The sequence below is a fragment of the Synchiropus splendidus genome, chromosome 3 (genome assembly GCF_027744825.2).
Source record: "Synchiropus splendidus isolate RoL2022-P1 chromosome 3, RoL_Sspl_1.0, whole genome shotgun sequence".
NCBI classification, from domain to species: Eukaryota; Metazoa; Chordata; class Actinopteri; order Syngnathiformes; family Callionymidae; genus Synchiropus; species Synchiropus splendidus.
The window spans coordinates 22,485,216-22,509,797 of NC_071336.1; the positions used below are offsets into that span (position 1 = coordinate 22,485,216).

General features: G+C 41.8%; 1 protein-coding gene across 2 annotated transcripts in view; it reads right to left on the reverse strand.

Moving 5' to 3' along the window:
* myripb (myosin VIIA and Rab interacting protein b) overlaps nt 1–24,582 on the reverse strand; it is a 105,380-nt gene that overhangs the window by 29,247 nt on the left and 51,551 nt on the right. The gene's annotated exons all lie outside the window — the stretch shown is intronic.

A 24,582-nucleotide genomic window follows, 5' to 3' on the forward strand; every position in this document is an offset into this window, starting at 1 on the left:
GATTTGCTCTGCTATTTTGAACAAAATAAATGTTGATTTAAAAAATTGATGTAAGAGGCCACAAAGATCAGATGTTTAGAAACGCGCTGAGGTGGAGAAATCATTCAACCTTGCATGTAACCATCAATGCTGCACTAAGCTTTTAATTTATTTGAAGTCAAAATGGGAATGACGATTAATTTTCAGGGAGTGTTGAAGTATCATGTGTCGCCTGACCAATCTCACTGAATGGACTTGTTGGAAAAATAAAAAGACTTCCATTTGAGCATCCCTGGAATAGAGTCTACGAGTTTCATTCCGCTGCTGTCTCCAATAGAAATGGGATGAAGCACTCCGGACAAGCCTATGCAACAAACCAGAAAAAGACTATGGCTCATTTAGGAGACTGGCCGACAATGCAGAGGGTGAAAATAGCAGTGCTCATAAAGGGACCCTGAGTGGCCCTCAGTGACTCGCATATGCACCGCAGACATATTCACTGCTGTTCTCTTAAGCTGTGAAGCTCCTTCTCACTGGATTTATTATTCTCAGTCTTTTTCATCCGAGCTGCTCAATGAGCCTCAGCGCCTCTGTTTCATGCCACAACTGAATCTAGTCACTCCGATGTTGGCAGCTGAGCTCCAGTGAAGAGGCCAAGCTTCTTTTTATCTACCGCTCCATGGGAGACGCCATGGAGACAAAAGAGAAGTCATATCTGGAGGGGGCACCTCTTCAAGCAGTTTCCAAGATTTTGACTGGTAATTCAAACTTTTTGTGATACGGTCTGTCTGGGTTTAAAATTTAAATCAGCTCATACAGATAAAGTTGGAATAAAATGAAAATAAATTGATAGAACCAAGCACAAAGTACTGATAGATATCTTTGCTTCAAGTTATTGGAGCACGATTTCATGAAGACTATCAAATAAATGTTTAGAAAAATCAGATTTTGATTTATACTTCATAGCTGTGGCACGTTGCTGGGGTCAGATTCAGATTCCAAAGAGGGTTATTTCTACACCCTCAGTGATACAATGAATGATAATTCGACTATGGTGCACAACAGAGACACACAAGTGCAGTAGCTTTGATATCACAGATGAAGCAGCAGAGGTTTGCTTTACTAGTGTTGTAGTCAAGAGCACCGAAGCCGAGGCAGAGTCAAGACCAAGACCACAGCATACCAATACTGAGACAAGATCAAGAATTTAGGGGGCAAGGCTGATTCAAGACCAAAAACACAGAACACTAGTCTTTTAGCCATCATCCCGTATATCCAAACAAATCGACATACTGTAGCAACAGTGGAATCAAATCCTGACTAACCCCATGGCTTAACCCTGACCCCAACCTCTGTTTTTTTCTTTTTGCGTGGGGCATATTCCTCAGGGTATCAGGTTTTGCCACGGACTGCATTTGACTTTGCTTTCACTCTGTGATGCCAAAGTCCACTTGAATATAGTCGCTATTTGATGTCTTGGGAGTGAGAATGAGTTGCTTCACCAAGTTCACTGATGACACCACAGCCTTCTGAAGCTTCGGCTTCCATCTCTAGAGCAAGGCAAACTTCAGGGGGTTGATAGAGCGTTGCTTTTCGAAACAAAAGAGATACAGTATTGTAGAAGGATTTAGGACGATGGGAGATACAGCTCAATGAATGAAGCACGACATTGCTTCCCTGGGGCGGCGTGATCTAAAAATGAGAGTAGAAGGAGGAGAGTGAGGAGGATGAGCAGAAGCTTTCAGGCAAGTGCTGCACTGCTGTGTGAGCTTCTGCAAATACACATTTCATAATGAGGCTGGGAGAGTCCCTGGTGCTTGTTGGCTGCATGAATAAATGAGAGGGATTCCTGTGGCCGGTCTCCTGACACGTCTCTGCTCTTCCTCCATCATCAGACATTTAGAATCCCCCTCCTTTTTGCATCTTTAATCATCAAACTGAATGAGAATCTTTATTTTGTTTTGAGTTGAATTGACTATGAAACAAGTCTAGTTGGCCCTTGAAGAAAAGATATTTAACGGTTCGGTTTAAATGCTTTTTAATGGCAGAACATCTGCTGCACTCTAGGAAGCTGAAAAGACAGAAAGAAAGTTCACAATAATGAGTGTTGAATGGACTTGGGGAAAAAAACCCCAAAAAGAATAATGTGGTCATTTGGCGGAAAATTACATCAAAATTAGATTTCTGCTCTGGGGTTTAGTTTTAAGACTTTGATGTGACTGTATTTATAAACCCTGCAGGTGTGAAATCTTAATGAGCGCTGGAGGAGTTTTGATCTCAAAAGAGACTTTTCTCTTCTCTTTAAATTATGTCCCCATCAAGTAAAGTGATTCATGATGGAAAAAAGTGGCTGTTAATCCCCCTAAACAGGGTGAAAGACTTATAAAAAGACTTTGCTCGCAGTCATAATAGTGTCTGTTGTGGTTTCCTCATGAAAGAATCTCATTAAAATATCTTTGAATGCCAACAAAGCAAATGCGGACGGAAATGGTTCCCAGTGTAAACAGAAAGTTCTTTTCAACTTGAAGATGATGAACACACAACAAAGGCCTCGCCACATATTTCCTTATGAAGCTCTTAAATCTGCTAATAGAAAATTCTCAGTAAAGGATGTGGTGGAGCCATTTTTGGATGCTATTATCACATTGTTTTGTGAGATGCTTAAGACAAAAGAGCGATTAGAACAGCTTCTAAAAAGGTCATTGTGAACTGTTGATCATCCTTTAAGAACTACTATTTATAGTGATCCATATAACATATTGCTCTTGTTTGTCAAACTTGAGGCCCAGGGCCTCCACTTGGGTCCAGCCCATCACATTGGTGTAAAACAAATTCTGCATTAATTGTAAGTGCATATCGAACAAAATCTTGTTCTACGATGGATGCTGGTGTCCTCGCCCATGTTCAGCAATTTCCAGAAGGCCCCGCTCCGAATGTTGTGGTCCTACACAGTCCCATAGTTGTGTTCATTACATGTCACCCTGTCCCACTCTCACTCTCCAGGAGCATAGTCAAAGATATGTGCACCTCTTTGTTGGGCCATGGAGCTATACAAACCTTTGGCATATTTTAATGTTGTATTATTTGAGTTTTTTACTCTGTGTGTGAGCTGCGAGAAAGCAGCATTATTTACCTTTGAGCAAGGGCGCTGAGAAGAGCACACCCCACTCTGTTGCCCAATAAGCCCGTAAGACTGTAGGAGGATCTGAAAATCTGGGATATTGTCCCAGCTCTCCCCCGACTGTCTGCGGAAGAACTGTCGTGTTTCATGCTCTGCTATGTAGAAAAAACCTTCGGAGTGAGTAAAGGTGCTTGTATCCATCTTAAGTTAAGGGTCAAAATTTTAGGAGCATTTTCAATCACTTTAAACTGTTCCTGTAATCACATTATCTCTTCTATCCAAGGCTCGAATGCATTTTAAGATGCCTCACTTCTGCTGAATCAGCAGACTGAGACATTCACATTTTACAGCCTCAACTGTCGAATCCAGGATGGAGCTTTATTGACACAGTGCATAAGCGCTGTAAGGGCATAATGAAGTGGAGATCTATAAAACATCTTGCTTGTCTTTATATTTAACCCAACAGTTGGCAGGGTTCCACAGCAGAGGACTTTAAAATGAGGTGACCCTTTCACATCTGCAAGCATCATTAGTTTTACTTATACAGACCTCACTCCCCGAATGATTCACCTACACGTGTCTTAGAAATGTCTAAAATTAGGAGCAGATCAGCTTCAGGCAGTTGCAAGACAATTTGCTTGGCTACAACTTCTCCCGGAGCTCACTTTAGTGATCACAAATGCTGCGAGACAGAACATCCTGAGTGCTTTTCTGGCTGGAGCCGGACTTCTAAGAAGACGCTCTTGGGCTCAATAGGCTTTAAACGAGTACATTTTGTTGGACATTTCAAGTATTTTGGCGTAATTCAGTTTTAGTGACCTCCGCTGCATCAGTTTGAGAGCCAGAAGGTTCCAAAAAACGTAGCAATAAGCTGAAATAAGATGAGTACATTTGACTAGACTAAAATGTGAAGTCATCGAGGTAAGAGTGCAGCACGTGACAATAGCAATACATTCTGATGAAGGATGAGGGTCACACACTATCATATTCATGTGGTAAATAAAGAGAACATGTGGAAGTGATTGTTCTTTTCATAGAAGGTGGTGTGAGGCAAACCTACAATGGGTGAGAAGACATAAAATAACATGAAGACCGGATGAGAAGTGAGCAACGATTTTATTTGCATAGGTCAAGCTCTTTAGCTCTTTGAGGCTTAAACTGCTGATATCACAGATTTGGAAAATATCCATGACTTTATGCCAGGTCTCGACACTCCATGACCACTGTTTGCAGGAGCTGCAGCCTACACAGCAAGGCAGAAGCAGTGGGCAGTGATTTGTGTCGATATGTGGGTAAGGGTCATTAAGAGGTGAGGATGATCGAGGTAGGTAAATGTGGAGGAGGCCGATTTACTGTGGTAACCCACAGTGGAGAATAAAGAGAAGACATTTGCATACAACTTATCTCTGTACTCTGTACTCTCTATGACTTTTAAAACAACTGAAGTGTTTCAGTGGTCAAATTCTTCTTGTGTATGTAAGACTTCATTCTCATTTATCTTCATTATCACAATTTCAAACATATACAGCTTCTAAAATCTGATATACAGTGCATGAGACAGAAATATTGTGTTGCAAACAGAAAACAAGAATGACGATAATTCACAGTGGCAGTAAAAGCATAATGCAATTAACCCGGGTAGAAAAACAGTACATGTTAAAGATCAATAATCTGATTTTAGACGAGTCACCGTGTGAGAAGGACAAACACATTAGCTGGAGAATCCATCCTGAAGCTGACAGAGGCCAAAGTGGTCAAATGTCAGACTTGAATGGCTGTTAGCAGCTGAGGAAAGACAGCACACAGCTGCCAGACAAAAAAAGTCTGTCACCTGTAAGTGAAGCTGAGTGGGAGAAACAAGCCTGCAGACGACCACTGGAGCTGAGAACACAGACCCACACAGTGTCCGACGTTCAGGAAAAAAAGGTCGCCATATTGATTGGGAGCTTAGAACAGGAGCTCACTCCCTAGAAGGTTCCTCTTCTTTTCTTTTTTTCTCTCATGGAAACCCTAAGTAAGCAGTGGATATAGTCAATATTCATTTCAAAATGCTGTATGTATTTTAAAACAATATTTTTCTTTCCATGACAAAAGGATCTGGATGTTTATCTCACAGTGCGCTACAGAGGAGCCGACGGTTTAAAGTCTGACATTTAGGCCTGTCACGATAAATAACCCATTATGGAGCCATGGACGGCAGGACCATGGGGATGAATGATTAACTCCACAAAGCCCAAATGCCACTTTGCTGAAGGCCAGACTGGAAGCCAGCGTACCCTTCGTGCAGTCTTTCTTCTTTCAGCCAGTATTGGCCATACTTCGTACTCATGTGTCACCGTTCTTGAACTCCTTTTGGCTTCATTCAACTCTATGGCTGGTTCATGCGACCTTCTTCTATCTTGTGGTCAAAGCACGGGAAGGAAAATAAGACCTGGTCTTGGATACAGCCATTTGAAAACTAAAAACGGAATGTGGATATCAAAAGTTGGGTTCATCACATTTAGTACTTTCTGGCACCCAGGATCCTCCATACTTCTGCCCCTGAACACCAGCCACGACACCATCGCCCAAGTGTATTGGTCACGTCACTACATACCTGAATGTTCTGACTTGTTTTAAAACTTACTTGAAAAGCAGAAAAACATATCTTTCTCAGGTCTACTGTAAGATCACCTAAGTTTCTAATGTGGATCTCAGGTGTGTTTGAATCATTTCGTGACAGTGGCAGTATTCATCATAACACCGGAGGGTTTCAATCATTCCTTCACCCTTTTGAGCAGGACACAATGGGTGTCATGAGAACTATGAGGCGCTAACAACCATGTTTGCCTTCACACTAAAGGGATCCACTGTCGTGACCTCACCCAAAGCTTGAACTGCACCAAACAGCTAGTCCATAGTCTGTGGGGAAGCAGATGTTCACACAAGTTGATGACAGTTTAGACAGCTCTTTGGTTGCTGAACTGAGCAGGGACTCCATGTTCCATAGTGATCTTGTGGGGACCCAAAGGCAGGAGAAGAATGTCGCACCATGTTTGAGCAGTAGCTGCTGGCATCCACCACTAGTCTTTAGAGGAAACCTCGACACCTTGCAGACAAGAACCAAACTAGCCACAAGCAAAGGCCACCCTGCTCACATAAAAGCACTTTGAAAAGTACTCACATTCTGAAACTATTTGAAGGAATTGGATATTGATCTAAAGTCAAGTCCCAGGAAATTAATAAAAGATGGTTATTCTATAAGGGAGCCCAGTGTATTTATGACCTGATGCCTCAACCCTCCACTTTCTTGATTGTATTTAATCAGTGTGGAAGCAGCTAAAAATAATCCAGTTACGAATTCTCGCTGCACTTCCACCCACCAATTAAGATATAAACGCGCAGTGCGCCTCTCTAACATGCCTCGGGCTGCGTTTGCTGAGCCAGTGCGTTTTATCACGCCAGCACAACCGCCATGAGTCGGAAGGCTCTGCTGCAGTGGTGGAGACCTTAAACAGCCACTTTGTTTTCATATCTCTTGCTTCAGCTTTCAACGTCAATGCGAAACTTAATGTTACACATTACGTTTGATACGTCTTCATACATTAGAGGAAAGACCTCATGCCTCATTGATATTCGGTAGCAGTTTCACAGGGACTCATTGATTGGTTGTAAACAAATATACAAAGCAGTTTAGTAATGTCTCAAAACAAGCTACTGCAGGTTGTTATTAACCATTAACTTAATATTAAGGTGATTTCACTGGTTTAAATTAAAATATTCTGAAAATAATTCACTGTAAAGTGACCGAAGTGAGTCATCACATTTAAATCTGAAACAAAGTTTGATGGCAATTGTTCACACATGCATATGTATTTGGTAAAATATTACCACATATTTTACACCATCAGGAATGAAAAGCAACCTTTTAAATGAACACCCATTTGTTATTTAACAGCAGTGCATATCAGTTCACACAACAGTTTGGGGTTGAGCAGAGCCTCAAGTGAAACTCTTCCCAGCTTCATTTTTAGGTATATAAAGAATTTATGTAACAGTCCTGCGCACTCAGATGAAAAATGGACTCGTGTGTGACCTTCCACTGGGAAGAAGCAAGAATACCACAACACAGCAGCGGGCCTGCTGGCTGTGGGTCAAAGCCACTTGGCAGCACAATTACGAAATCACTGGTGCTGAGAGTTCAACTGTGAAGCCGCAGATCAGATCAGATGGGGACAAATGCAAGTCGTCAGTGATGTTTGTGTGAGTCAACACAACTGGGAACTCAGTCAGGAGCAATTACAAGCTCATCCTGTTGTGTCAGAAGAAAAAAAAAAGCATCATCTTGATTGTTAACAGGGTCATGAACACATTGAGGTTTCAATGTTGACAGTAACTTGGCTTTGTAGGCACAAAACATTTCAAAGACAATGTGGTTAAACTGCCTTGGACATGAGATGGTTGACTACTGTTTTGGCCTGAGGCTCAAAAGGTAAGTTTGAAAACATCAAACTCATATGTATCCAGCATCCAGGCTATTTTTATTAATGCATAATTTGAAGATAATAATATCTGACATTACTGTGCAATACAAAGTTTGAATTCACTTCAACCATCCTACAGTTTGTTTGAGACTGGATCACAGGGGCAGCAGTCTCCCAGAGATACCTCTCCACTGAAACCTCAGAGGCATTCCCAACCTCATTCCGTGCTCTGGCCTCAATCCCAGGCAAAATGAAACCCGGTGGTCATAATCTTTTAGGTGATGGTTTCTGCCATTTCATTTTTAAGTAATTACAATTTCCATTTGTTAGTTCATTTGCTGTGAGCACTGCAGTATCTCTGATGAATTGAGGCTCCTCTACAAATGTGCAGCCTTATATCTGCCATCATTACTCTCAGCCTAATTGTGAATTGACTCCAGTAAGTGGTCTTTTATGCAAATGTAGGCAGTCAAACTTTTACTCACAGACTTGTTTGTGTGTGTTCGGACTTTGTGCCAGACTGAAGAAACGTGCACAAGCACCTTGCGCTCTGAGGCTGATGGAGAACAAACAAGATGAACCCAACTCTGTCTGGCTGACGGATCGTGGGAGACTGATGAATCACTGATGCTTGGCAAACAGCTCAACAACAAAACTCATACGCATGGACACATCCACAACACACCAGCTGCACTAACACACACACACACACACACACAGTCATCTCTCTTACTCATCTGTACTTTCTCCTTCAGCTTCATGGTGTTTTCAAAAATACACGTCATTACTTGCTTGTGTGGTTGGAGACAGATGGTGGGATAAAGAGGAGAGCTGAAGAAACTCCACTGCTTAAGAAATAAATAACACTAAATCTCAGGCCGGTACTGTAAGGCCATCATTATTAACTTTGCCAAGAAAGTTGTGTTTTCGTGTCCAAAATTATTTGAAAAGTTATGGAAGGAAGAGGTGGAAGGTTTCAGGAAACATCTGAAATGGGACAAGGAACAAATTATTGAATTTTCAAAGCAACCCGGACCACTGTTAACATTGGGAGATAGGAGCATTTTCTGCATTTGAGCCAGATTGGCAATTGTAAGAGGGCAGGTGTATTTTTATTTATTTAATATATTTCTTAAAGATACTTAGTCATTGGGAGATTATGCAGGGGTTCGAATGAAGCTGGTTGGGAGAGTTTTTTTTCCAATTTCTCTTGATTACAAACCAGTCATAAATTCACTGTAAGATAAAATTATAATATCCCTAATAATCATAAAATCTGATGTATTCAGAAGTTTTTTTTTAACCTACATACACAGTTAACCACTCAGCAGCATACAATTATGTCAAGTAATAGATGCATTCACCTAGGTTATTATAGGAAATCATTGCCTACATTATTTTTGCTTTTGCTTTTTTGTCAAAATATATTTCATTCTACAGATAAACTCTTTTTAGTAAGAGGACAATTTCTCTGTCCTACATAGAACCTAACCTGTCAATTTTTCAAGTCAAATTTTCATTAATTCCATGATTAAAATGACCTTAACAACCGCAATACTACACTAGCTGGTGTTTTTAAAAAGTAATTTCAGTATGATATAAATATTTATTTTATATAAAATGCAAAATCCAGATTAGTGACAGACACACAGTTTTCCTGCCACCCGATAACACACTGGCTACAACAAAGTCACAGCATTTCAACAAAACACGCTGCAAATATGAAGCCAGACGCAGTAATTACTTTGAACAAGCTCAAAAACAGCCCACAGTAGCAGAGACAAGGCAGTAGGGGAATAACAGAGAGCAAGAGTGCAAATTTGAGTCAGATTCAGAAGAGTAACATTGACATTCTGATGAAGATCGTACAGTGGGACAGTGACGGCAGCAGTCGACAGTGCTGCTTATGCACGTTGTGATTTGACGTGAATTTGCTATCAGGCCACAAGCACAGCATACAGGAAGCGATTCATGGTCAACACATGATGATGCAGAAAATGATATGCAATAAATAAAAATTAACAAAAGCTGAAATAGTAGCAGACATGGTAGAAGCTGCAGGAAAATACAATGCGAATAGTGGCAGAGGTGTTTGCTATCGATTAAGTAAGGAAGGTAGATCAGATAAACATCTGTAAAAGTTAGGTGATTATCTATTCTTTCCTAAACTATAATAATGCAGCATGTCTGAAATAGTGCGCATCTCATCTAAAATTGATGGGTCACAACAAAGGGGATCATATGAAAAGGGACTTATGCCTTCGGCTGAAAAATATTTTTTCACTGGTCATAAATGTCCTGAAAACAGATCAATTTTTTTTGAAAGTGTAAAGGGTTTTGTAGGATGAATCATTTGGATTGTGGTCAGGGTTCTGTCCTTGGCTGAGCAAAGTATTTATCACAGACAAGGGAAATGTATTTGCCTGTGCTCACTTGAACATCCGGGTATCTTGTGGAAGGCCAGCAATACGAAACATCTAAGAGAAAATGTAACTTGTGCACACAATTCAGGGCTGTGTAAACATTCCATGCTTACGCAATGGTTAACAGCATATTTTTCATGCAGTGAGTGCACAGGCTGCAAATCAAAACTGTCTGATGAACAACTTGGGTTGTGTTCTCTAGAAGCTCATCGTTTTCTCATATCATGAGATTAAAACAAACATTAATTTATTCATGTCAGTGAATGTGGCTGACCACCACTGCATCATTCATCCTCACTCACACTGAGGAGGCATAGGGACATTTTCTCTGGAAGACTCGTGCTTGGAATTGTGTTGATCATTATCAGTGACCTTTAAATGTGAGAAGAACAGAATCTCTGGCCGAGGACCGAAGTCAGCCATTAGGTGGTGATCACATGACCATGAGCCACAAACCCACGGCAGTCAGAGGAAAAACACCTTCATCTTACTGAGTTGTGGTTTTACACTTCCACATACATAACGTTGGCGTTGAGATGTGCAGTCGATGTGTCGGTGGACTACACTTAGCCTTAGTATTATGACCACCCAGAGAATGACGTGATGTAGGCACAGGAAGGAATCTCAGAACACAAATCAGGAGCCACTTCAGGTTTTAAACTTAACATAAACCTAACATAATTGCCAGTTTGTGACTCAATATTGTGTATATTGAGTCACAACCTAAACCAACCAACCTCAATGAGGACCATTGGAGGAGGATAATTCATTCATGCATCCTATTTATTCTGGAACCGAGGTTTAATCTGGATTCTGAAGTCACTGTGACTTTGACAAACAGAATCATCAGCTTCATTTTAAATACGGAATAGCGTTACTTTTAAGAAGATTATCTGCAGGATGCCTGGTAAAACACAGTCAGCAGTGTGAATCTGCTGAATATGATCATCTGTCAGAGAAAGACATTGACAGCAAATGCAACAAAGGAATGCAGAAATGTGTTTTTCTTGTACGTTTTGTCTTGTTTGCTTGTTGTGTGTGTTTTTGATCCATTTCCTCTCACTAGAAATGTCAGCAATCACTTCAATTCTCCTGCAGCCGTCCTGTCAACATGCGAGCTTCTCAGTCATCACTTGTTATTCATGCTCATTTGTGGCTCTTCAAACCCTGCTCTCCTTCACCTCCCTGCTTTAACACTTCATTTTGAAACATGTCCCTGTCCTGACAGGAAAGAAATGCTTCAAATTACAGAAATATGTCAGTCCAGGCTGTAATAGCCTGCTTGTTATTTCATCTGTCACTGCATTTTATTTTTTAAACAGCTTGAGCAGAGCATTTATCTCCGTCTTTTGTGAATTTCATCAAGAGCAGTAAGTGCACCGACTAAATCGAATCACTCTAAAACTGTAATAAAGTGTCTGCTGCGGCTCAGAAAACGAAAACCCTTCAGATCCGGAGGTTTCATTCAAAATAAAAATACGATTGGCTCTGAGAGAAAGTGATCGGCAGCTTTAGACCTTAAACGACTCAGAATAGAAATAGAACCTGGATCAAGAAGGCAGGATGTGATGTGCTGTCGTGGAGATAAGAGGGATTCAGGCAAAGACAAGCCCACTCGCAGCCATGATTTAGCATTTTCAGTGCTTCTTTTCTTGTTTGTAAATATTATGCGCGCGTGGTGTGTTTGAATTCTCACAGCTAAGAGGCATTATCTGAAGTGATCTATGCACATTATGGAATGATTTCTAGCGGGTGGGGGTGTATTAGGAATAAAAAGTCTGCAACAAACTATTGCCTTGTGGCTGACGACAAAAATTCAAAGAGAATCGCTGAGACAGAAAGCTAGAAATGCTTGAAGGCCTGGTGTGGATATTTACAAACTGGGAAATGCACCTCCATGTCTGTGCAGGAACAGTTCGACTCTCGCCTCCTATCTATCCCCGGGGCTTAAAAAAACATGGCAAATATCGGCAAAAAGTGGTTTTCTCTGTGGAAATGAGATCTGACCTGAGCAACCACTGCATGAGAGTCGATCAATGTCTGGCCAGGAGCAGGAATTCAACACGCTGCCTCCGATAGGAGAGCAAACACAGTGTTTCCTTTTTTATGAGATTCTGCTTTTGCCAGTTCTGATTTTACTCATTAAAATGACTCCTAGATTATTTGTTTAGCTGGTGAAAAATAACATTGATGAAAGGAAAAGGCAAAAAGAGACACATCAGTGAAGCACAGTGAAGGCAATACCCTTGAGTGACCCCATAAAGAGAAAGTTCAGACACCCTGACAGAAAGCTCATTTCAGCTGCTTCAGTCACAACCGAAAGCTGCAGTCTATAGGTGTGGATGGGAATGTAGATCAGCAAATCCGTGTCAACCAGGACACCGCAGTGAATTCTTGACAGTTAACAAAAACAGTGCAGAAGTAAATCAGATGAAATTAACAGAGTGATTTACTCTCTTCAAGATCTCATCCTTCACATGTGAAATGGCAGATTCGTAATAACAGCCAAACCTCCACAGCAATGTCTGTCTTGATGCCGTGATGGGAGAAGTGTGCTTAAGATTACTGTGCGCCATGTTGTGGTCTTTATTGGTTGGTTGCACATTGTTTTCAGAGGACGTCTGAAACACCACCATTTTTAATAGAGCACTACTTTAAAACCACCAGCTGCCCAGAGAGGCGTTTTAAAATGATCACCACTTCAACTTAGGCTGCTTTATTTCAGTCTGACAAGAAGGGCTTTCTCAATTTTAGAGATAGTGCAGATAATAGTGCAGTATTCCCATGGTATCATTATCAAAGAGATTTTGCTTGTGAGCTTTGTTGACATGAAACAGTGAGGATTTTAAAAACTGTCTTGAGGAAAAATCTTTGTGAGTTGATTCAGCGCTTTGTTGAGCAGAAGATACTGTCTTAGTTATCCCTCTGGGGTAAAGAGCTAACAGCATGCTTAAACAGTTCAGGTGAGTAATTTGCTCAGAAGCATCACAGGAAGGTGAACTCAACCTCTGTTTTAGCTTCACCAAACTGTGACAGTTATTTTCCCTTTCTACAGTGGCTACTACAAAGGTTGAGAGGAAAGTCTCTGACTTTCGGACTACATTTCCCATAGCTACATGGTCTTAACAGTTGTATATTTAGTCAATCCGTTGTGAATGTGTGAACACTCGTGTAAATAAAACCCATCATCGACATAGGAACAGTAAATAATCGACCAGCTGCATCTCACAGGTTTGACCACCTGACTGGCGTCCGCCTTTTCCATTCCTTCATCAGCTCTCAGTTTCCTCTTCTCTGTCATCCTCCTTTGTCACCATTTGAAATGAGGTTTGACTTACTATTGAAGTGTTAGTCAATGTCCCTGTGAAAGGCTGCAATGAATTCTCTTAAATATTCATGAGTGAAGAGGTTTTCATCTTAATAGTCTGCCGAAGCACCCGTTATCCGTGGTCATGAGCATTGAAGTCCTGAAGTGTGTTCCACGGATATTGTGTACCAAGTTGTGCCTTGGTTTCTTTCCCATTTGCAGGGTCTGATTTGAAAGAGGCTTTGATCTGGTTTGGATCAGGACAGCAGCCACCCTTGTCCATTTGTTGTTGCTTTGAACAAAGATCCCAAAACAACAGAGAATTACAGGGAGAGAAGGGATTCCTGATTTGTGCTGCTCGTGTGATTCCAATGACATTGAGAGCTCATCTGAAAATCTGGGACAGATGGGAGCTAAAACAACGGAGCAGTTTCATAAGTATAATTTTAATGATGTTTTTGGAATCACGTGAATCAGCGCAACTATAAAACTGGTGCAAAGGACACTTTGATGAGACAAACACTCCCAGTACGCACAAAAAAAAGAACTCAGGAGCACCCGCAGCCAATTGTATATTCAATTACTTGTGCATGTTCTTCATACCTTAAATGAAAAACGTCTTTCGTCTTTTGCAGCATTATTTTTTATTTTTACTTATTATTATGCATTATATGTACTTTTCTTTTTTCCTTATTTGTTTCCACAGAATGATTTAAAAGTACATTTCACTTCTTTCCATCTAGAACCTAGTACAAAACACAACACAAAACATATACAAGTAACATCCGACTTACGACCGGGATCAGTTACGACCAACTTGGGGTAAGTCGGATTGGACGTAAGTCGAATACCATTCAAAATAGCCGACGCGAGGGTTAAAGTTACTACTGTAGTGGTAGATCACTGTGTGAGAGTGAGATGCTGGGAGACTGTGCTGCCGTAACTGTCGTACGCGATGCTGGGCTGCTACGTGCTGCAGTACCAGACATTGAATAAAAAATAAAAATAAGCATCTGCAACAAATAAGAAGATGGCTGGGCGCATAAGCACATGAAGTTTACATTAGCACATTAGCATAATGAATTGATTGCGTAAAGATTACAAGTCAACATGGCTGGAAGGACTAACCTGTGCAGAACCTGTGCAGATACGACCAACATCGAATCTGTTTAGACGAGGTCTCATCTTCACTTCATGAGGAATAGAGCTCTGCCAAGTTGCGAAGGTTTGATTTCCCTGACATCAGGTCAACGAGACTAGTAATAGTGACCTGATTCAAACCTTTGCAGCGTGATAACCCGGATAACTGAGCACTCTGACAAACATCACTACCAAGTTAGACAACAACATCTCTCATCAGGAGCAGGAGAATCAGCGTGCGGACGAAAAACAACGTCTTTTCACCTGCAGCAGGACACCTGCTCGCTACAACCATAATAACTCTTGATGTTTTTAAACAGTTGCAATGAAAGAGGGCTCTTTGCTCAGGTGGGAAATCAACACGGAGCAGGTTGAGAGGAGGGCGCAAAGCTCTGACAACAAAGCCTCATTCAGATTCATTTAAAAAATTGGAGGGGAAGTACACAGCCGCCTGGAGCTGTGGGTAACTATTGATATGCAGCATAGAGGCAGAAATTAAAGCAAGAACCTACAGACACATCTTCAGTCTCAAAGAGGCCCAGCATAAGCATATTTATTATAATTGTTATTCACTTAGTGCAACTTCATTACTCACACAACTACATGCTCACAGTCGAGATGTAACTGAATTTTGTATTATCATAAGTAAGAGCTGGCTGGTTTTGTTCGATGAAGCAAAGGTGAAGCAAAGCAAGGCCCATGCTGGCTATTATTAACTTACCAATGGAAAAGATAATTTCTATTTGAATTCAACAGTCAATTTGAAGGTTTTGTTTTAATTACTCATGACAGCTTGAACCCATTATAAGAAATATTCCACAGATTTTATTTAAAAGTCAGTGTTTCAGTTCAAATGCTCTGCTGAATTTCTCTGTTTTCAAAACAGGTATTTACCGTGTCACTGTCTGACCCTCTCAGGTCTGACAAAGAAGCAAGCATCAGTTCTATCCAGCAATGTCTCACGATGACGTTTGTTTATAATTGTGCTGATCTCAGCGATTATCCCAGTAAGACACGCCCCTGGATTATAGACATCTGGTATACTAAACAGCTGTATCACTATTCTGTAGCCTCCTGTTTACAAATTGAAGTGGCACACAGACTGAATTGAGAGTAGGGGATTACAGTGATCATGAAGAGATGGATATCATTTTTTTTAATCCGCAGTGTTGTAACAACAATAACAAAAAAAGAAAAGCCCTTTAACCGCCCCATCAATGGCCCCACATTAAAACAGAAGTCATAACTGACTCATTTACTTAATATTTTACATGTATTTCATATACTAGATTTTTAAAAACAATTACATACAGTTGTCCCCGAATGTTGTCATGATTATCCACACGACACCAGTGGTCATCCGGCCTGTAACCTGGCTTGTTGATCTTAAAACTGTCTTTCAACGTTCCAACGTGTCTTTCAATGTTTGGGTTATATAAATATTTCATCTATCATAGGCATTATTGCTTATGATAGATGACATATCATAATAGTAGTATATAGACTTTTCTCTCATATTTTTTTTTTCCTTTTCACGTAATGTAATAATTGAAATCTGTATATTGAATGTATTGTTCTTGTTGATTTCTTATGTATGGAATTTCAATGTTCAACCATCATGCTACTGTCTTGACCGGTTCTCTCTATTAAAAGAAGTTTAAATGTCAGTAAGATATTTATGCGGTGAATTAAGAAAGGCAGTAGCAGTAGCAGTACTATACCCTAATATATGATTAATATATTCCAATACCCAGAGTAAAATGGTTAGCTTTACTTCACACCTTATTTACTTCACTATTTCACTTTCTTGTCCTTTTGTGGGCCTTTTGTTGGACTTCCAGCGATATACACGAGACAACTCATCATTGAAGTTATTTTTTTCTGTCATTTCATATGACTTTTCTCTTTCAACAACCTGACTCGATCAGAAAGGTCTCACAGGACTGAAATGAAAAACAAATCTCAAAGGGAACTGCTAAATCGACAGACGCAGACTAGAAATATGGGCGCGTACAATATTATTCTCAGGTAGACGAAAGTTCAACAACCGCGCAGCGTTAATATTCCATGTCTTTCTTGGTACAGATGTCAAATAGGAAGAAGATCAGAAGAGTGGATAAGCCAGAGGGATGCAAGGAGACGAGGGAGGACGGGTACAGAGAAGTCAAGGGTGAGGTGGGAGGAGGGGAGCGACTTTTATCGTGCCGTCTGGAAAGGCTGGAGTCATTAGAGATCGGAAGACAATGAGAGAGAATTATAATTTAGCCCAGTTAGGCGGAAACAGAAGATAATATATCACTTGATCCGCCGATAATATTATCATTTACGCTCAAAGCAGCTGCCTCGGCGTGATTCTCTCAGACTACTTTTAGGATAAATCTGCCGCCCAGGTCGATTCAGGGGTGATGCTTAAGAGGCTTTAGCTGGTGCTCAGAGATGGATTAAAGGTCTCAGCCCTCAAATCATTAACTGAATGAAGTTATGTAAAATGCAGGGTTAGGGGGAGGGTGGTGGCGACAGTGAGTGCACCAACCAGTCAATTCAAACAACATCAACAACATGAGCTAACAATCCACTATCTATCTTATAGTCTCAGCTCATTCAATGATAAGAGATCTCTTCACTTGGAAGGTCCCAACAGTCCTATTCCAGGTTTTGCCAATTGTTTTTTCTTTTTTTCACAACTGAATCACACATAGCCACACTTTCGCTCGGCTAGCCTCTTGGTAGTGCTCGGTTTTGGTGTCTTGTTGTATCGTGGAGGCTAGCCCCGAGAGTATAGAGTGCTGTACATATTGTGAACTGCAATTTGGTTGCCATTTTCCTTGACAGAGAAGCATTACCATCACTGTCCGTTGCTGCAGCAGCCTGGCACCTCTGTGATTTTCCAGAGAAATGCCGGTTTTGTTTTGTCATTTTTTTACACTGTGAGGTAAAATTTTAAAGTGTAATCTATAATTGCTCTTCATGTATTAATATAAATATCACCTTATAAAAAAATATTTGTAATATATTATATATACCATAGGTAGTATATTTGTAATGTGATCGTCCGATCATGGTGACATCATGAATGCCAAACAAATAGGGCGACAGATCGATCAGTGCAAGCCTTATCCGGCAAGATTTGCTGCAGATTTTAGCTACATTATCAATCTTAGCACTTCACTTCATGGTTGTAGTTATTAATCTAAAAAAATGGTCGGTGAATTGAGGTCGGTGAGTTGCAAGATATGTTAATTTTCTGATTTTCAGAAAGATCTGTTTTTCAAACAGATCTTTGGTCATCATCATGAGAACATACCACAGTTGGCATTGTTGTAAACAAGTCAGTTTGAGTCATTATATAATTCAGGCATCACTGCATGGATGTTTTTCCTGACCTTTAACTGCCCCAAATGTCAGAAAAAATATTACCAAGAAATTGGATGTCTACTTTATACCACAAGGGCTTCAGTGGTTCACAGAATTCTTGCTGGAAACAGAGAACAATCTAAAACAAACAACAATAAAACAAGAGTTTTAGCCTCTGTTCTGATCTGCTGGCCAACTTGCTCCATAAACCGATTTAGGAATCATGAGCTTTCCAGTCACCTCCCTGCTGCATTCCTCCAGCACGAGTTCTGTGTGAGACACAACATGACCCCATTCATGTGGCACACGTCGACACAGCAGTCACCAAACAGCATGAATTACAGGCTCAAACCTGCACACACACGTATCACAGGAAGCGCAGACTGCACAGCTTTTCATAACAAGACCTGGAGTGGTGTTCGGATGAGTCCCACGAAAACCTGCTGACAGAAACTCACATTCATGTAGAATGGGAGCAGTGAGGTTACCGCAGTGACTCAGAGGAACTCCTGCGATACGCTCACAGCTGACCAAAAATCAAACAGCGGCCTCAAGAGACAGTATTTGTATAGCTGGTGTGTGTGTGTCTTTCATAGTGTGAGTGTGTTGCCTGCCTCATTTATCTGCCTGGCAGTGATTTATCACCAACCATAGAAGCCGGTCCCCACAGAGAATAATGCTCTCAAGGAACAAAAGGGGTCAGACGGTGAACAGTAACAATTCAGACTCCTGGCACAGAAAGAAGAGCTGCATAATGTGAAAAAAACATTTCCGTTTATGACAATGCAACAAGCAAAGATAATTACAAGGATTCATCACTTTAACAGGACAATGATATCGATAATCATATCCGCTGTGTTTCATATGGAAGAAATGACACGTTGAACAATGGTGTCCTATCATGGGGGCAGCAGTCGATCAAAGAGGTCCAGACTTCCCTTCTGTGAAACTATGTTTGGTTCATGTCTAACATGAGCATGAGTACAGTGGTACCTCAGTTTTCGAACGTCCCGGAATTTGAACAAATTGGAGTTCGAATTTCAAGATTTCAAACGAAAATCCAGAACTCGAACGCTCCTGAAAAAAGCCGGAAAAAACAGAACGTGTGCGGACCAATCAGCTGACCCACGACGTGCTTTGTTATTGTGTATAACGCAGCCTCTGTATGCAGACGTGTCCCGTTAGCTACTTCTACTGACTGTTTTTTCTTCATATTGAGGTGTAAAACCTTTCCTGTCTCCGCACTGGACCGTGGTAGAGTGTCACAGACGGAGGTGCTCGCTCTCCACACCTCCGAGGCTGTAGCGCACTCCAGGGTTTGATGTCCTGTCGGACAGGGATGAGGCGAGTCTGGGACAGAGCGTTACTTGGTTTATGACTTTGTCACAGCAAACTGCACAGAAGCACACATTCAGAGCTGGACATGCACCGGGCACCTCTTCACTTCTGGAGAGACGTCACTCACTCGGCAACCCCTCCCACATGCAGCGGCCACACACATAGAGGAACAGCGCACCTGCAGCAGACAGTTTAAGGCTTGGAACGCATTATTTCTTTTTCCATCAATTGTAATGGGAAAAATCGATTCAGATTTCGAACAATTCGCTTCTCGAACAGCCGTCTGGAACGGCTTGTGGTCGAGAACCGAGGTACCACTCTATATTGCAGAAAAAAAAATCTTTAAGACGTCTCCTCATCAATGAGAAAGAGAACACAGATGGACCTGGGGTGGAGGTGGGTTGTAACTAATGTTAAATTTCATCAAGCTGATGCTATCAGTTCAGTCAAACTGGAAGTCATGACTAACCAGAACCAAGACTGAATTCATTAGAAAAAATGCAGGCTAAAACTGTCCATTTTATGACTCATCTCAAGAATGGGCGCGACATAACTCATCTGTGTGTACTTCAGCAGTTGCCGGTGAGTCTGCTGTCACAGCGGCATGAGTTACCATCATTCTTGTGTCAGCTGAAGCTGGAAGTGATAGAAGGCAGTGGAGGATGGAGGAAGCGATAACAGCCTGTCCTTCCTGTGCCTGAGTCTGCAGCAACTGGATTTCACTTATCAGTCCCTTTAATTTCACAAAATCTTTCCTTCAGTTTTCCAAACCGCTCCGAACTGCTCTGTTTGGATGTGACTGTGAAACCATCCCGTAAACAAATTGTGCAGCAAATGCAGATGAATTATTCAAGCGGAGCAGCGGTCGCAGCTACAGCTCACTCCTTCAGGGCAAACCCTCCATGTCTAAGACAAGTCCGACACTCCCACAGAGATAAAAATACTCCCCCAAGGAGGGCAGCGAAACATCATCCTGCGCCTGCAGGTCTCTCGTCGCCTCAGGTGCTTTCTGGTGGCATCGGGAAGGTTCATAAGTTTGGATTAGGTTGGAAACCGTTTTACTGAAGGCAAGGAAATAGTGACATTTGTGGATTCGCACCTTCATTGCCTCACTGAACCCCTCAACGCAGACCAATCCGATGAGCAAACACACAGATCAAACCCAGGTTAGCTCCAAACCTTCAGGCTGGATTCAAACCCAGGCTCATTTCTCAGGCTGCATGTTGACCCACCATACAAACAATAGTGTTGTGTGAAGTGTAGTGTAGAATGAAAGCATCAAGATTCATAATCTGTAGCTCCTGAGGAGAATAATTAAAGCATGTTGACGTTCACGCATCTAAATTTTAATTAGCCCTTTAGCTTGTCTCTGTGTCTGCATTTGTGTGAGATGCACACAATTCCCCACACACTGGCTAAATAAGGTCTACCTGTGCTCTGGTGTGATGATGGTTTCGCAGCTGCTGTTATCCACTCGCAGTCATGCTTTAGGAAGCAATTACAACCTCCACGGATGCGCAATAACTCAATATGTATTTTGCAATTTCAGGCCAGTCGCGCCGTCATAATTCGGTCGATAAAAAAACAAGCAAATTAACCAATTTCCATTTATCAGCTTATGATTATTGATCTATAAAAACAGGAGTCAGAATCCAAATCGAACGTGATGGAATCCGATGCTGAAATGATAAAAATGTTAACTGGTTCCTCCTCTGTTGGTCCCACCTTGAGTGTTTCTCACTTGACCTTCCCTCGCATCACTCCACACACATTCCTATGACCTTCATCTCTCTTCATCACCGCCTTCAGTATGGCGTCGCTGCGAGAAGACAGAAAGGTGTTTCTTACTATGAACAATGTTTTGCCTCATCGTTCAGTGGAGCATGGAGCGAGGCTCAAACTTCATCCATAATAATGCCATACAGGCGTCTCATTAATCGCTGGAACACCAGCGCAGAGCTGACAGGCTTTAAAAAGATGAAATAATAATGGGACAACGGATTTGATGGGTTTTAATGAATGTAACTTTAAAAGAGGTGTTAAATTTAATGAGGCATGGGCTGCACTGACTCCCTCCTGAATGGGCATGAACCTTTTCATAGATATTCCATCATTATAATTCCCTATATTTCCCTATTGTTCTCCGAAAACGCCACAACTACAGTGTATCGAAGAGAGTTTTCAATTAAGCTTGAGTCCAAATGAGGACCAAAAATAGGAGGATATTACTCACCCCGTGTCTCCTCACTGGGTCTATTATGGAGTTCATTTCAAGCCTTCACTCCTTGTTTATAAATCACTGAATAGAAGCTGGCTCAGTCATACCACGCCTCAGTTCACTGCAGTCTCTGGACCACACCCGCATCAGAGAGCTGACAGTCTTCAGCCTTTACACTTCCAAAAACACCCCAATGTGTCAGTGAAAACATGCATATATTCACAGCAGAGCTGGGATTTTCTATTTCCTCTTACTCCGGCTTTGTTGAGGCCACTGCTTTGGATAGGTGGTGTTGTTGTGGGCAGGTAGTCTAGGTCTCACATGACCTCCATCGAGATACAGTGTGAAGTCTCAGGGGGAGGCTTGTTTCAATCGGTTGCAGCAAATTCTCACTCAGCATCCGTCAAATGGCGGCTATTATCAAGTGACTTGTGTGTCCTATTTTGACGCAGAATTGTTAAAATCATTAGTGTCCAGACTGGATTTCTCTGACAGAGATGGGATCATTGCATGTTTAAAGGCTGAAGGGAGTGTACCATCAGAGAGTGACACACACATGAACGTTTTATTTTGCTCTGTTTCTTAACTAGCTTATCTAGCTGTTATGGCGTTACTTTTTCAGTTTGCATCCTTGTGTGATCATGCTGTGCGGATTCTCTGTAGAGGTGTGACTTTATTTCAAGCCCTATGATAACAAGAAGACATTCTGCCTCTTCAAAAGGTTTTGCCATTCAACCAAAGAGTCAGGGAAAGACACTTATTATCATAGAGTCGGTGAAGCTCCTCCACAAGTTAAGGAATGGGAGTCAGGCTGTGTCCCATTTCTCACTCACACACCAACACTTGTTTTTGGCCCTAACACTTGGTTTTGCGTGTTCACATGTTAGTGTAGTGTGTCACAATACTATGACTGAGCGCACTTGCTGTTCACCACTTGAAATGATCCCTTCAAACCGAGGGAGCTCCGGAGCTGACTTGAAACGAAGTGGGAAGATGAAGTGTGGATAGATTTCCAGGATACGAAAGTACTTTATTTAAAAACAATGTTGGGTAGGACATTTTGCAAATGAGGACTACTCTTCCCTTTGTTTACTTTCTCTTGTATCACACGGTTGCGACTCAAATGGTCTACCGTGAACAATGCAACATGTATAAACAAGAGCATGTTTCTTCTTAACAACGGCTAGCATCCAGGGTAACGTTAACATCGTCATACCTCCAACAGTTCTATCACCGCAACATAGTGGCGAAGCCAGCTTCAGCTCCACCCATTTCTTCTCTGTTGGTTCACCAAACCAAGTGAGATGATCAGCGCGGATGCAAGATGTTGCAAAAACGTTGGAGCTGGCATTTCCAAAACGTCTCCAACACTCTGCAGGAAAACACAGCACTGCAGCCAATGACACGTCGTCTTTACATGTGACATCATGAAGTGTTGTCCAAATTCTTAGGGATGTCAATCTCTTCACTTCGTCGTCTGAGGGAACTTCATAATGGAGGGCACTCAAACCCAAGTGCTAGTGTTAGGGTGCGAAATGGGACACAGCCTTAGATCTAAAGCATGTGAGCAGGATTTTTAAAACCTTATTAATCATAGGATGAGTAAAATAGATCTATGTTTTCAACTTCTATTTTTCCGCACATTGCAAAAGGCATTCTGGTTCGTAACCCCCCGCAATAACAGGAACAGGATCTCCCACTTGATAAAAGGCAAAGGACAAGGACTTGGGGTACTCAACCTGTACTGTATCTGGGTGAGGGACACTGGACAGGTCTTCAATATCATAGACCTACAAACACCCAAGGAAAGTTGGACTCATCGATTCACCTCTTTGTGTTCGTGGACTATGCCCGCGCAGGAGAACAGTGAAACCCAGGTAGATCGCCCATCTAGAGTAGCTTTAATCTGGATCCAAACCCAACACTAACCACCAGGCAGCACTGCTGACCATGAATAAACCAAACAAATGCATGTGTGTGTGTGTGTGTGTGTTACTGGATTAATTGGGTGACACGGCAGAAGCGCTGAATCACCCACCATCTGGTATCAACACTCATTCTCACCCTGCCAGAGGTCATTCTTCATTATTAAAAACAGCCAACGAATCAGTGACGTCGTCCCTGTCTGCGACGGCTGTCCCGGTTATTTCATTAACAAATGTAAAATCGATGGCGTCATCCGGCAGAAAAAGTGTCAGGGTATCAATCCACATATTCCTAACAGCACACATGTGCGAGTGGGTGAGTGGAGCCGCCGCTGAGTGTGCAGTGATTACAAATCTGCTGCCCCTGGAGGGATCACACTTGTGGGCAGTGCAGCCCGGCTGATGGGGATGTTGATGGACAGCCGCTCTGAGTGACTCAAACCATTTGGTGGCACTTTCCATTCGCACAAGTCAGTATCCAATTCAGGAATTGCAGTAAAATTCACATTTTCACATCCAACACTAAATTTCTTTTCCTACTTCATGCGCTCAGAGAGCTTGTTTTTCGTACAGTCTTCAGTCTAAAGTTATGCAATCTGTCCATCACTTTTACGAATGACACAACTCCTCCCAGTGACACTAAATCTCGCTAAAACCGGATTTAAGCTCATTTAATGCGTTAATGAAAAGTGCTGTATTTATATTTGGCTGGGAGCCGGCGATGTTGTGACATCAGGCCCATCTGTGGTTCTGTCTAAAGCTCTAATGAGAACATTACAGTGCCACAGGCAGAGACTCGCTGGCTGACAGCGCCGCAGAAGAAGGGAGGAGAGAGTGAGGAAGAGATGATCAATGTGAACCTTGCCACCTCTTTAGATTGCATCCCTCATTCATGCCTCTCCTCGCCGACTCCTCCCCTTGGTCTTTTGAAAATGGATTTAGGGTAGCAGCTCTAACTGAAAACCCCCAGCAGCAGACATCTTTTAAAGCCAGAAAAGGATTGAGTGAGAGAAATAGCAGCCCCCAAGACTCATTCATGTCACACGCACGGATCCTCTGGAAAATTGTGGAACACATCCCATTAGACAAAGAGTTTACTTTCGATACATCACCATTCCAACATCCACACCCCTGAAACAGCAGGGATTTTTAATTGTTTTCTTGTCTGAGGTCAGGAGATGGACATGAAGCGTTGATGCAAGGTTGTTTTTCGATTTTGCGCGGCATTTATTAAGCGCAGCATGACGGATGGCATACAGTTTGCTGCTTTCAATGAAAAACAATATGAAAACCAATAAACTGTTTTCGTATGAA